This window comes from Siphateles boraxobius, unplaced genomic scaffold (assembly GCF_051911475.1).
Source record: "Siphateles boraxobius isolate OS27281-9 unplaced genomic scaffold, OSU_SipBor_1 130, whole genome shotgun sequence".
Classification (NCBI taxonomy): domain Eukaryota; kingdom Metazoa; phylum Chordata; class Actinopteri; order Cypriniformes; family Leuciscidae; genus Siphateles; species Siphateles boraxobius.
In genome coordinates, this window is record NW_027508734.1 from 1624504 (window position 1) to 1638367 (window position 13864).

A 13864-nucleotide genomic window follows, 5' to 3' on the forward strand; every position below is an offset into this window, starting at 1 on the left:
ATTGTGTCACTGTGCTCGTCTTTATTGTTGATGTGTAAGACGCATGGTTTTGGGGAAACATATGCATATGCAGCAAGTTGTTTTGCTGAAATAGATTCCATGAGGTCATTCCTGATGGAAAAAATATTTCTTAAACCAGCATAAAGCTGTTTGCTCTTTGGATTAGTTGGAAACTAAACACAAGTAAATATATATTTATTGTAGATTTCTATCCACTTTACCAGACTCTACATGTGACAGCTGTTATCATCTACAGGTCAATCATACAAAATCATCACAATATAATATCTAGTGTTAATAGTGTGTCAAATATAATATCCTTAGATGGGTGATGCAGTGTCACTTTTAATATTGTCTTGAAGAGCAGAATAAAACAAAAGTCTTTTCCCTTTTCCTCGTGTCACATCTGTGTTTCTTTGAATTTCCCAGCAACAAACCAATGTCTGTCCGTCTCAGTCACTCTTACAAACTAATAATGAGGAACTAGTCTATATTTCTCAGTGTTTTTTAAAGTAAAACCGCTGCCAATATTTAACAGTTCTGCTCATTCAACACATAAATGCGATCAGACATCAAACCCACAGAACCGGTGACTGAAGCATCACGAGTCGTAACTCCAGCTGACCAACACGTGTTCTGACAACATTTCCATGAAAACTTAATGTTCTCTGAACATTCAAAACATCCAGTTAAAAAAATAATACTGATAATTTGGGTTATGCAAATGTTAAGGGAACGTTCCATTTGATAATTCTTCTGACATTTTGTGAATGTTACTCTTTGAATGTTCTCTGAACGCTCTGAAACAAGTAGTAACATTTAAAAAATGCTAGACAAACACCCATCTAAAATGTTTCAGAATAAAAACTCTCCATGAATGATGTGGTAACATTTTGATAACTTTATTAAAAACCAGATAACTTTGAACAAACATTCTATAGTGGAAGAACGTTTGTTCAGAGAATCTTGCCATTTCTGAGAATGCTGGTGTTTATATTTTTATATTCTGAGTTCTGACTACTTGATCTGCTCACTTCTCAACACATAGTCTTGTGTTCAGATGCTTGAGGTAAAGTACAAACAAGTCACAGAACTCATTCATCCACATGCAAATGGAACAAGTATGTTAAAGCTTTGTACATTTTCCTAAACGATTTCACAAGCAAAACTCAAAAATCACTTTACATATTTTAATTTTTTTTCTTAATTTCAAAATATCATTGTAAATCATTATAATTGCAGTATTTTATTTTATTTGATCTGTCTGGTACAGAAACCGATCCCTGTTTGATCTGTAATCGAGTCTCTCAGAACAGAAACTCTCAATCCGACCCCCAGCCCTCGTGACGTCACACGGAGAGAAAGTACATCAGTCTCCTTCGGGAATCATCCACAGATTTCAAACGGACTGTAAAACCACTCCATCATCAACGTACGGATTTCACAGGACAGGACAGGTTAGTTTGCTTCATTTTTAATAAAAACAAATATGACTGCAGATATTAGTGACAACAGTTACTGATTAAAACCATAAAATAAACAAGCATTTATCAATGCAACTGTTATTTTTCTAAAATAAAAATGCAATTAAGAAACTTTGTCCCAAAATGTCTGTCAGATGGGTTCAGTCTCATAGTGTATTTTACATGTTTTTAATGTGTTCAAAATGAAAATCAATGAAATGTTTGACTTAACTGACATGTAAAACACTTCCAGATGGCCCTCGCTCATTACTGTCTGTCTGAGACTGAGATTTTACAGTAATGTTCCTCTAGGCTCCATGACATTATCAATCTTTGTCATAATCAATGCTGCATAATCAAATATGGATTATATGATCAGATTCCAAAAATGAAGAACTTGTAATTGGTATTTATATCAATATATTACATTTTTAAATGCACATAATCAGATTACAGGTATTTTTTTGTTTATTAGGCTACATATCAATCAGACAAATTTCTTTAAAAATAAAATAAAGCCTACCGCTCATAGTTGGAAAAGTCTTCCAGTTTTGAAAATAAATGTCTTTTCTGATAATAAAGAATGAAATATATTGTCTTTCTCTATGTATTTTCATATCCGTATGGTACAGAAGAATTCTATTCAAATCTGATGAATGAGTTAGATCAAAAGTAGTCATAATACATTACTCCGTTACGTTACTAACTAAAATTTTTGTCATGTGATTTGTAATCAGTAACGGACTACAATTTGTAAGTGATCTGTACTGGTCATATTTCACATCTTTACCTTTTGTCCCAAATTACAGAGCAATATAAGGACTTCTCTGTGAGATGATGGGGATCATCGTGTGCTGGCTGACATTATTGGGTAACGTAAGACTTTCATTAATAACAGTAAAAGAAGACCTGTCACAACAAGGACAATAACTATAACGATAAAGACTATAGATTAAAAACATCGTTTTCAATATAAAAGAATAGCAGAGTCCGGACCACAACTATAACGATAACAGCACAGAGGAATGATATCATTGGAAACTATTTTTTCTAACTGATGAATGATAAAAACAGTGACAGCCAATCAGAATCCATCCTGCTTTAATGAGGTCCAGCATTTAAAGTGACAGACACAGAACTGAGCGCTTAGAATAAACGGAACGATATTATGCGCAGGTGTGGACGCTGATATAGTTATCGTTATAGTTAATGAACTTAAAGCAGTCCTATTACGCCCTTTTACTAAGTGTTTTCTGGGTGTACTAGAATATGCTTTCATGTTTGATTGTTCAAAAAACACATTATTATTCACACAGCAACATGGGACCACAGAAGATATTTCAAACGATATTTCGACTGACATGTATAGGGATTTTGGAGCAAAACATATTAATCTCATAAATTGTTGTGTTTGACACTATGCTTAGCAAACATACTAGCTATACCAGCCCGTTCTCATCCTTCGGCGTCATACATGTGACGCTTTGTACATTTCGTTGAAATCTTACGCACATGGCATCGTTTAGCATCAATATGAGACGCAGAACCCAAGGCGTCATACAGGTGACGCTCGTCTAAATCCGACGCACATGGCATCGTTTAGCGTGAATATGAGACGCAGATCCCAAGGCGTCATAACCGTACTCTACCCCAGACCTAAACCTACCCATAACAGTGCGTGTTATATTGACGCTAAAGGATGCCATGTGCGTAAGATTTCGACGAAATGTCATATGGCGTCACCTATATGACGCCAAAGGATGAGAATGCGTTGGCTATACCTGTCACCAAGAGCAATTGTGTTATTGCTAATTTTGAAAAGTATGTTTTTTTTAAGAAAGGCAAAATCAAAGAAGGGTAAGTGAGAGGTCCGATCAAAGAAATTAAGCTTTTGGTGAAAAAGAAATGTTGTAAAGTTGAATACTTTCTTTTTATTCAACTCAAGTAAAAGTAAAAGTACCACAATATAATTGTACTCAAGAAAGTAGAAAAAATGGAAAAATGTACTGAAGTACTGTAACGAAAGTATTTGTAATTAGTTACTTTCCACCTCTGGGTTATGGAAGCTGTTAAATGTGCAGCATACAGATAAACATTGGGGTTATAATGTTCAGGAACAGTGTTTAAAATAAATTTTCATGAACCTTAGGAAGGACAAATAAATGAGTTTTGGACACGGGGTGAAAACAACACTGTCTACACTAATGCAGCTCCACCAGGCCTCGTCCCCGGGATTATTTACATTAGTTACATTGTGAATTCATAAGATCCGGAAAGAAAAACCTGTTATAGCCCAAACGAGTCGTTCGTTCCATTACTATAAAATATTAAATATTAATAAATATTAAAATATCTCCCTTTGGACTGGACCTTGAGCTTTGTGACATTGCAGATCTTTTTTTAAGATCAAACAGCAACATTACAGATTAACTAAAGTTGAATAAGTGAAAAAGCATGATAGGACCCCTTTAAGAGTCAAAACAATGCAGTGATACTGAAGATATAAAAGTTGTATAAACTACATTTTTATAAAGACATTTATCTGAGCTTATTATTATTTTTTATAATTAAGAAAGTCAAGTTTACATTCATCAAGTATTTCTGTTTGACTTTTGTGCATCAGAGCATGATTCATTGCTGCTTTACAAAACAAATCTAAAGTTGCTCATTTGCCTCTTTACATCTGACTGTTTTTTATATTGATCCGTCATTAAGAAAGCTTATTTTTCACACAGGGCTGGTTTGTGTTCAGGAGTATGCAGGTGGCGCTCAAGGTAGGGCAACTCTTACTTTGTTTTTGGCCAAAATTAGGGCTTTAAAATGCACAGACATGCAATAGTACCTAAATAAATGCTATGTACTTTTATAACAACAACAACAATATTGTTCAATTCATTTTTATATCGTTTTTACAAATGAGTTTTGTCAGATTTAGCCGTGTCTACAACATTGTACCCAAATTATAGTTATAGCTGCACTTACACATCATTTGCATCTTAAGATAATTTTTAATGAAATTTCCTCTCTCCACATCAAATTAATTTGCTTTTTCCAGAGAATCTGGCGCCAAGAGGAACTGTTGCTCAGTTCACGACATACTATGCGATGACATCCGATGTTAAGTCAGCGGACCTCGCCATTGACGGTGTGAAGGATTTCTCTACACTTTCTAGCTCTTGTGCCGTAACCAGTTTGGGGCAATACCCGTGGTGGAGGCTGGATCTCCAGGCTTCATATCGAGTGAACACTGTGGTCGTCACTTACAGAGAAGATTGCTGTCTTGATAGATGGAAAGATGTTGAAATTCACTTCGGAAACTCTCTGCGGGACAACGGAAATGACAATCCCAGGTCAGTCGCGAGTGATGTAGTCTATAAACGTACTCCTGGGGAATGAATTCAATGGAAATATAATTTTTTTAACAGTTGCTTGTTGCCACCTACTGGTGTAACGATGTAATCGATACAATTATTTGAAGCGCCAAGTTAATTTCAAAAGGTGATTTGCTCTATTTTTATCGCTTCAGTAGATTTCAGTAGCTCCGTTTCCATTACCCTTCAAATTGCACAAATTGAACTTGCGAATTAAATATACGCCCAATGGAAACACAAAAACTCCTATATATCGTAAAAAGGTTTTTACGCTCAAATGAGGTGGTTTTTCAGGCAATACGAAAAAGGAATTTTTCGCAAAACTGCAATGGAAAAGGTTTTTTCGCGTTTACAGTCACATGACGTAGATTCCACGGTATGTTTGGACAGAAGACGAGATAGGGTTCTTTATTAAACTCATAAAAGGCAAAATAATTATGGGAATACTGGATTCTAAACAACAAAGAAATGCCACAATCAAGACCTCGAAGTCAAGTCAAGTCACATTTATTTATATAGCGCTTTTTACAATACAGAGTGTTTCAAAGCAGCTTTACAGAGATAACAGGAAAATAATGCAACAAAGTTTGTTACCAGAAGAAAATAGAGTCACAATCCAGCTTCAAAGGGATAGTTTGGCCAAAAATGATATTTAACCCATGCATTACTCACCCTCAAGCTGTTCGAGATGCATATGTCAATCTTGTTTCAGACGAACACATTTTCAGTTATTTTAGAAAATGTCTTAGACCCTTCAGTGGATATAATGTGAAGCAACGGGGTCCACCTCCTTCAAGTCCCAAAATGTGCATATATCCTTCACAAAAGTAATCCAGGGGGATAAACGATCCGGCAACGATCGACGCGCATTCACGGGTGATGGAAGTCGGCGTACGAGGTAGGACGTAGCGTAGGAACGCGCCTGCGCAGCCAGAGAGCACAAAACTGTTTTGCTCTGCTCTCTGGCTGCACAGGCGCGTTCGTTCTACGTCACGACGGTTCCTACGCTACGTCCTACCTCGTACGCCGACTTCCATCACCCGTGAACGCGCATCGATCGTTGCCGGAAATCAGATATTTTCATTTATAAAGTTTTAAATATGTATATTTTTACGACAAAACCGCACGGATTACCCTCAGAAGGCCTTCGTTTATCCCCCTGGATTACTTTTGTGAAGGATATATGCAAAGTTTGGGACTTGAAGGAAGTGGACCCCATTGCTTCACGTTATATCCACTGAAGGGTCTAAGACATTTTCTAAAATAACTGAAAATGTGTTCGTCTGAAACAAGATTGACATATGCATCTCGAACGGCTTGAGGGTGAGTAATGCATGGGTTAAATATCCTTTTTGGCCGAACTATCCCTTTAAGTCCAGTGATGTTTAATTTAGTTTTTAAAAGTTATTAAGTCATTTAGTTCATTTCTATATATAGCAGCTCCGGAGAAAACTGTGATGTCATCGTCCAGCTCAGTTCAGTTCTCATATAATGGTGTCAATGCAGGCAGATCAATAATATTGTTGAATTTTAAAGTTAATGTTAAATTTAATGTCCTCAACTAAGCAAGCCAAAAGGCAATGGCAACAAAGGTGAAAAAAGGTGAAAAAAGCGATATATAATATACATATCTCGAAGCAGAAATGTGCCGTTCCAAGTATAATGAAATACCAATATTTCAAAAAGCTCAAACAATAGAGCGTTGACGCTTGCAATGCCAAGGTCATGGGTTCAATTCCCAGGGAAAGCAAGAATTGATAAGAATGTAAATGTGGACCTTGAAAGTCGCTTTGCATAAAAGCACCTGCCAAATGCATTAATGTGCAACAGAAAGTTGAGTTTATCCACTTACCCGGGTAAATTTCAAAATTATTCAACCCCTATTGCAAGTCAGGTTTATTGGCAAAATGTACAGACTTTCAGCTGTGTGCAATGAACAAATCAAACAAAAGTAATGGAAATACTGGATGCGATGGCACCCTGCAAGTCTACTAAGGCCAAAGCACTCATTTGCACGAGGGTAGTTCTGAGCCGAGGTGATGTAGGAACTCGGCTGGAAGATGTCGAATTTGGTGGACCAGTAGTTCCCCCTGGCTAAACCTTGTAGGGGTGCGATATGTCGACAAAGCACACTTTCTCAACGCTCCCATCTCACATCTCGGAGACGCTCTACCCCCGGAGGAGAATCTTTTGTTGAGTCAATTTCTGTTCCGCCACTGGTGTGACAGCCAACGGTACATAAATTCCCAGTAGAAAAGCAGCTTCCTCTATCTCTGGGTCCCAAGAGGTCATGGATGGCAGTGTGTGACTCTATGCCTATCTCCCTCTCTTATCTTTGTTTTTGGCTTTCTTTGTAACAAATTATGTGTTTTGGTAAACTCAAACTGACATTAAAAGCCATGAGTCAAACTGACCAACTAAAGGTAATGGTGACCAAACATTTTCGATTAAACATCAACATATAAACCTCTGTTCATTTTCACAAAGAACTTCTGTAGACATATAACAGAAATAAGGTCAACTGTTTAATAATAAGTGAAGCTGGTAATGATGTTTGTGGAGTTGTTTAATCCTCCTCTGCTGAGATCTTCACAGATTTAATGTCGTCTTTTCTCTTCAGTTGATTTAATCTAAGACTGTGGCTGGAAGTTAGTGGTATTTATTGTGTTTCTCTTTCTTACAGTGATTCCGCTTGTTAACAGCAGGTGTTCATCATTAAAGCTCAATCATCTCTTACTTAATCACATAATTATCCCATTAACTTTAACAATGATTTAAAGTTACTTCAACACTCTGTATAGTGGGACCATATGTACTCTGAACAGAGTTAATTTAACTCTGGAGATTTTGCTGTGTATAATAATCTGTTTAGTGTCCTCTTTAAAAAGAGACCAAACTTTAATCTGTGCTTTAAAATATTTAAGATTTATAACAATTTAAGTTGGAAATGTCACTCGAATGACAGTGGAGATGGTTATTATCTCTCGTAATCATTTAATTAAACCCTTTGTTTTCATAAAGAAAGGGCCTACATGCAATTTTATACATAGTTAGTTTTCGTTAATGTAAATCATGTAAAGTAAAAGACTGATTGAATTTGCATGTGTGATCCTGCAGATGTGCCGTGATCTCCGTTGATCCAGCAACCAGCAGCGTCACCTACTCCTGCGGTGATCTGGATGGTGGACGCTACGTAAACGTCGTCCTTCGTGGATGGTGGAACTACCTCCCGGTGTGCGAGGTGGAAGTATACGAGTCAGGTGATCATCAATCATACAGCTGTTGGTGTTCGAGAATCATTAGAACTTTTTTTATAGTCATGCTCAAAAGTTTACACACCCCTTGCAGAATCTGCATAATGTTATTTCAACAAAGTTAGAGGGATCATACAAAATGCATGCTATTTTTTATTTAGCGCTGTCCTGAATAAGATATTTTACATGAAAGATCTTTACATATAGTTAAAAAAAGGCTGAATTTATAAAAATGACCCCATTCAAAAGTTTACATACCCTTGATTCTTAATAATGTGTGTCTTTACTTGAACAATCTTTTGAGTCCCTTGTTTGTCCTGAGCAGTTACACTACCCAACATTCTTCAGAAAAATTCTCCAGGTCCCACAAATTCTTTGGTTTTCCAGCATCTTTTGCATATTTGAACCCTTTCCAGCAGTGACCGTATGATTTTGAGATCCATCTTTTCACACTGAGGACAACTGAGGAGCGAGTATTACAAAAGGTTCAAACATTCACTGATGCTCCAGAAGAAAAAAACACGATGCATTAATGAATTTGAAGATCAAGGTAAATTGTACTTAAATTGTCTTCCAGGAGACATGTAAGTATCTTCTCTATCTTCCGAAGGGCAGAACTAAATAAAAAAAATATGAAATTTAAACAAAATAAGAAAAATTTTAACATCTTCATCCTGTTTAAAAGTTTATACATTGTCATAAATTCAGCTATTCTTTTTGTCTTGTGGACTATATGAAGACATCTTTTATGTAAAATATCTTATTCAGGGCAGCACGTGCATTTTGTATTATCCCTCTTATTTTGTTTAAATAATTAACATTGTGCAGATTCTGCAAAGGATATGTCAACTTTTGAGCACGACTGTATAAGGCTCCTGCATAGATGCTTGACATTTGTACACGAATACAGATTGTGGTTACTATGTAAAATAAATATATATGTGACCATTTAATTTTGGGGATATGAAAATCTAACTTTGTTTTTTTTCCAATTAGCCCATTTTTATTTTCCTTTTCAGAAACAATAATAAAGCTGAATCCAGATGAATAAAATGTTTTAATGTTTTAGTCAGTAATTACAAAAAAAGAATGAGTATGTGTGTCTGAAACTCTGCGTTTGATGCAGTTATTAAAATGTTTGTGTTTCTTTAGATTATATAAACGATCGTTCATGAAGCTAGCGTTGAACTCCAGCGTCGATCTGACCGACCCGACAGTAGCGGATCAAGTGCTTAAAGAGGTGAGAGTGTGATGTGAGTCTCTTATCCTGTTCTGATGCATTAATATGATATTAATGAGTGTTCACTACAGTTGACGTCAGCGCTGGCTGTGAGAGGAATCACCAATGTGACTCTGAGCTGGTCTCAAACTCCTGAAGAAGAAGTGATGCAAAGACAAGTGGAAAACGGTGAGTCTTGAGTGAATCCAGGAGAAGCGCTGTAAGATCCCTCAGAGATGTGTTTAATGGTGATGATTTTCATTTCTAGATTTCTGCTGAAGCAGATCTCAGAGGAGGAATGAGCTTCATTATATTCATCATTTATGCACCTCAGTTATTCATACAGTTACTGCAAGATGCCAGAATAAACATGTTGCTTTTATGAACCCTCTGACACATGAATGATTACACCAGGAAAGAAAAGGAAATCAAGCTTTTCTCTCACTAAAATAATGTATTTTGATCTTATAGAAACATTTTCTTATATTTCCCCCAAAAAAACATTTAGATTTTTTATATAATCATTTTAATTATTAATATATAATACGCTAATTATAAAGATTAAGGGTTTCTCTACTCAAAATTATATATTTTCATGTTATTGGAAAAAATAGCTTGTTAATAATTAAAAAAATATATAAATAAATACACTGAATATTTATTTAACACTAACATTAAAAGATTTTCTCCCATATTTCTCAAGAATTTAAGTATTTTGAGAGAGCTAGATAACAGAAAATATGGTAAATATAATAATAATAATAATAAATATATATATATATATGAAAAACATTTCAGTTTGTGATGTTACATCTTTACTAGACATGCATCAGATAGTTTAATAGGGCTTAAACAAAGATGAAGTAATTTATATATATATATATATAATCTTTTGCCTTGGTGTGTTTTTCATTATATATTTGTCTTGTCGTTTGGCAAAACTCTTGTCTTTGCTTAATATCACAATTGGATCAGGCATTTGTCCTTATCTTTATAAATAGCTCATGCAGTCACTCAACTGTGTAATTATCTGTTTTATGTATAATTTCGCCATAGAATTGTGTCACTGTGCTCGTCTTTATTGTTGATGTGTAAGACGCATGGTTTTGGGGAAACATATGCATATGCAGAAAGTCTTTTAGGTGAAATAGATTCCATGAGGTCATTCCTGATATTATATATGAAATATATGAAATATTTCTTAAACCAGCATAAAGCTGTTTGCTGTTTGGATTAGTTGGAAACTAAACACAAGTAAATATATATTTATTGTAGATTTCTATCCACTTTACCAGACTCTACATGTGACAGCTGTTATCATCTACAGGTCAATCATACAAAATCAGCACAATATAATATCTAGTGTTAATAGTGTGTCAAATATAATATCCTTAGATGGGTGATGCAGTGTCACTTTTAATATTGTCTTGAAGAGCAGAATAAAACAAAAGTCTTTTCCCTTGTCCTCGTGTCACATCTGTGTTTCTTTGAATTTCCCAGCAACAAACCAATGTCTGTCCGTCTCAGTCACTCTTACAAACTAATAATGAGGAACTAGTCTATATTTCTCAGTGTTTGTTAAAGTAAAACCGCTGCCAATATTTAACAGTTCCCTTTCAGTCGATAACGTCGGACGTAGTCGACGCGACTGAAATGGGATCACGCTAGGGAGCCTATCATCTTCGAGTACTATTGAACGAGCCAATGTAATTGGCGTGCGTGATTCGCATCACACACTCCGCCCCCGCGGCGCGGGTATAAATACGGAAGTGGATGCACGCACTAGTTAACTTTCGCTTCGGAGCCGATCGTTTGATGTCTCTGAGAGTGCTGTTGTCTACAACGAGCGAGTGTGTCGGTGTTCTTCAGGAAGACTCTCCCAGTGCTGGTGTTCTACAGCGCGAGTGCAGCGGTGATCGCGAGCTTTGAGCTCTCAACTGCTGTTTTAACAGCAACAAATTTCTAAATGTTTGTGTGTGTTGATGGCTGGTTAGAGGGCGGAAAAGTGAGTGCTTCACTGTTTCAGTTCTCTGTTCAGTGTTGCCGCGGTCATTCCCCTGTGTGCTCCGGCACTGGTGACGGTCCTATTTTCTGAAAGAGCAACACGGGTGCGTTTGCGTCTTTTTCAAGATGTCATTCCGCCCGTGCGTTTCTGGGTGCGGTCGTTCCCTGTCTCTCTCTGATGGTCACAACTGTTGTGTCACGTGTTTGGCTTACAGCACGCTGAGACAGCTTTTGTGGACAGCTCGTGTTTTCACTGTGGGAACATGACTGTCGCAGTGTTGAGGGCGAGACTCGCCTTCGTTCGCGGAGAGCGAGTCCCCATTACCATGCCCCACCCTCGGGTGCTGTGTGGGATGGGTGACCGGAGGATAGTGTTGGATGTCCCGCCCGGTAACCATTCCCTGTGGGCTCCTCACTCCTCCCTTCCACTGCAACCACTGGAGCCTCCTGTGTTGTCTGCTGGTCCATCTGTAATGGGTGGGCCAGCGGTTTCACTCGGGGCTCCCCTGGAGGACAGGACGCCGATTGCAGCATCGGAGGGTGAGCTGACTTCTAGAGATGATGACTCGGCTGCATTGTCTCCCTCCGGGAGTTCAATGTTGCCCGAGCCGGATCCAGAATTATCAGCTATGCTGAAACGGGCCGCCGAGGCTGCCGGGCTCGAGTGGAACCTCCACCGTGTCCCGTTCAGTCTCGGTTGGAATCTGGAGTTTGGTATCTTGGGGCGGGCCGCGCTGGTTCTCAGCTCGCCGCCCCAGTGCCTTTCTTTCCCGAAATGCATGGAGAGCTTATCAGGTGGTGAACAGCATCTTTCTCTGCCAGAAACTGCCTGAATAGCTTTTCCCCCTCATTACCCTTGATGGAGGAACGGTGAAGGGTTGCGAGGTGTCCCTCCATTGGAGCGGTCTGTCGACACAGGTGCACCTGTGTCCGGCGGCCGCTGCCTTTTGGGGGGATCCTCGTCTCCCCCCTAAGGCCTGTGAGTTTCGTCCGTTCCGACGGGCAGAGCTTACAAAGCCTGTGGGCAAGCCCCTTCCTCTTGCGTGCCATGGCGTTGCTGCAGGCTAGGGCACCCATGGCATGCACGAGGGTAATCCAGACCGTGCGCTCATAGGTGAGCACCGCACTGCATCCGACCTCACCCTCCGGGGTACGGGCGTCGTAGCGTGCGTGATCGGTCTGGCGATGTCCACCTTGGTGGTCCAGTAGCGCCTTCGTTGGCTCAGCCTGGTTGGTATGGCGGATGCGGACAAGGTTCGGTTCCTGGTCTCCCCAATTTCCCAGGTTGGGCTGGTCGGCGACGCGGTGGAGAACTGCATCAAACAGTTCTCTGCCGCTCAAGCGCAGACGGAGGTCATCCGGCACATCCTGCCCCGGTGGCCAGCTGCTGCCTCCACCCGCCGCCGGTGGCAGCTCCTCCGCCTGCTCGTCGCCGTGGGCGTTCTCCGGCCGCCGCTCCTGCTGGCCCTCCGCAGCAGCCTCCACCCAGGCCTCAGCAGGGAGCCGGCCGCAGTAGAGACGCCCAGCCCGCTCCAGGCGCTGCCAAGCCAGGTGGCAAGCGACAGCGAAAGCATTCCGGAGCGGGCCGCCCATGAATGGATGAGATGCTCTTGGAGTGGCACGATCACTCCCTCCCCCCGGGTGAGGGCCGGGTGGAGCCTTTGTTTGTGTGTGTGTCTGTTCCGCCGCTGGCTCCCTAAAAAAAAAAAAAAAAAAAGCGGAGCAAGCGGTACCCACGCTTCAAAGAGAGAGCAATTTCATCTGTTCCTGGGTCCCAAGAGGGCCAGTCTGGCGGGTGTGACCCTGTATAGCCTTACACCCCTCAGCTCCCCCTTGGTCGCCAGCAGGCAGCTTGGTGCGTTCGAGGACCCGGTCATCCGCCTTCTCACGCGCCCCCTGCCGCTTGTGGAGACAGGTAAGTGTTGCACAGCACACTAACACCACTCTCTCTACTTTGCTGCCCCACCTCAGGCTCGGCTACCCCGCTCAAGTCAGTGATAGTCATCACATTAGGTGTTGAGCAGACGTGCTCCTGAAAATTCAGTGATATTCATCACACCGAGTGTTGAGCAGTGCTCCTGACTTGTGCGTGCTTATCTTATCCTGCTGGCGAAGGATTTGATATAGCCGCTCCTCCAGCCGGTACGAAGGCCAGTTGTAAACTCGTTCTTCGTGCTACTAGGTGGTGGGTCGTGACCATCTTGGCCCAAGATTGGTCTGCAGCTTTGACCTGAAAGACATGTGCTTCAGATCTCCCGCACCGCAGGCCACCTCCCGCACCGCAGGCCATCCTGTGTGTTGCGTCTAAGGGTGGAGTGTCAGTACAGTGTCCTTCCCCTCGAGTGCTCCAGAGCCCGTTGGGTCTTCAGGTCAACTGGAAGAGAGTAATCTCGCCCACGGGCTGAGTATCTCTTTTCTAGTTTTGGAGAGGTACTCGGTCCAACATGTCTCTCCAATGAGAATGTGTTCAGCTGGTGTTGAAGTGAGAAAGGGTCCCACTGAAAGAACTTTCAGAGGCTCCTGGGGTATATGGTAGTCGTAGCCTTTGGCTCC

At 40.2% G+C, this 13864-nt stretch overlaps 1 long non-coding RNA gene and 1 pseudogene across 1 annotated transcript; both read left to right on the top strand.

Annotated features, from left to right (window-relative positions):
- Positions 1–4568: 4568 nt before the first annotated feature.
- Positions 4569–8193, top strand: LOC143737868 (fucolectin-5 pseudogene; annotated as a pseudogene).
- Positions 8194–9246: 1053 nt separating this feature from the next.
- LOC143736448 (uncharacterized) lies at positions 9247–9725 on the top strand. The gene is made up of 3 exons (XR_013203449.1): positions 9247–9328; positions 9400–9496; positions 9576–9725. It is a non-coding gene; the product is annotated as an uncharacterized LOC143736448 (long non-coding RNA).
- Positions 9726–13864: the final 4139 nt, after the last annotated feature.